General features: G+C 40.9%; 1 pseudogene; it reads right to left on the bottom strand.

Annotated features, from left to right (window-relative positions):
- Nucleotides 1–698: 698 nt before the first annotated feature.
- Nucleotides 699–1,211, bottom strand: LOC101356344 (60S ribosomal protein L12 pseudogene; annotated as a pseudogene).
- Between the last annotated feature and the right edge of the window lie 260 nt (nt 1,212–1,471).

Below are 1,471 nucleotides of genomic sequence, written 5' to 3'. Positions count from 1 at the left end.
TACAATTTCAATTCTTTTAAATTTGTTGAGGTGTGTTTTACAGCCCAGGATGTGGCATATTCTTGGTATATGTTCCACAGGCATTTGAAAAGAATATATATTCTGCTGTTGTTGGGTAGAAGGTCTTATCACATTGATTTGATTCTGTCCATTGATGGTATTGTTGAATTCTTCTTTATCCTTGATGATCTTTTGTTTAGTTGTTCTATCAATTGTTAAAAGAGGGATGTTGAAGTCTTCAACGTAATTATTGATTTGTCTATTTCTCCTTTTAGTTCTATCAGTGTTTGCCTCATGCTTTGTAGCTGTGTCGTTTGGTGCATACGAATTTAGGAATGCTATGTCTTCTTGGGGGAGCCCTGGTGGCTCAGTGGTTAAGAGTTTGGCTGCTAACCAAAAGGTCTGCCGTTCAAATCCACCAGCTGCTCCTCGGAAACCCTATGGGGGCAGTTCTACTCTGTCCTATAGGGCCACTATGAGTCGGGATCAACTCAACAGCAATGGGTTTTGTTTTGGTTTGGTTTATGTCTTCTTAGTAGATTGATCCCTTTATCATCATATAACGTTCCTGTCTGCATCTGGTCTTCTTTTTCTTAAATCTACTCTCTCTGGTATTAATATTACCATCTCTGCCTCTTTTTTTTTTTTTTTTTTGGTTATCAAATGATCCTTTATTGAAATATTTTCTTTTGTAGTTCTTAGCTAGCGGGGCATTCCACAGCACAACTGTTGATGTCACCTATGATGTCATGAGGGTGGCGGCCATCAACACTGCAGTCCACAGACTGGGCGGTTCCCAGGATCTCTTTAATAGTTCCAGAGAGTTCTCTGGCTAAAGATCAGTGTCGAATTTGAAGGACAATGCTGACAATCTCATCAAAAGTGATATTTCCACTGTGCTTAATATTTTTCTGCTTCTTTCTGTCTCTGGGTGGTTCCTTGAGGGCTTTGATGATCAGGGCAGAGAAAGAAGGCACCACCTCAATCGCCTGTCTGTTCTGAATGGTCAGTTTCTCCTTAATCCTTTGTCACTTCCAGTCACTGGTTGCCTTGGCCATGTCATCACCAACTGTTTTGGAGACAGATCTATTTAAGGGGCCTATCATGTGGGCCAGAGTGCATGTGACACTGACTTCCCCACTGGTGCACCTCAGGTAAATGACTTTGATATCATTGGGGTCAAACTTGGGCAGCATGGAGGAGGCGGCTGGTGTCAGATGAACCCAGATGTGGAACGACCAAAGAAAGTAGCACCTAGGCCTCCTATGTCAATTTTTTTTACATGTTCTATAAAAAAATTATGGGCTAGTATTGGCCATTTTGAATTGGACAATCATATGGTATACTATGCCGGGAATGACAAATTGAAGAGGAATGCTGTTGCATTCATTGTCCAAAAGAATATTTCAAGATCTATCCTGAAGTACAACACTGTTAGTGATAGGACAATATCCATATGCCTACAAGAAAG

Source organism: Trichechus manatus, unplaced genomic scaffold (assembly GCF_000243295.1).
Source record: "Trichechus manatus latirostris isolate Lorelei unplaced genomic scaffold, TriManLat1.0 scaffold00005, whole genome shotgun sequence".
NCBI classification, from domain to species: domain Eukaryota; kingdom Metazoa; phylum Chordata; class Mammalia; order Sirenia; family Trichechidae; genus Trichechus; species Trichechus manatus.
This window is presented reverse-complemented; position numbering and strand designations above follow the sequence as displayed.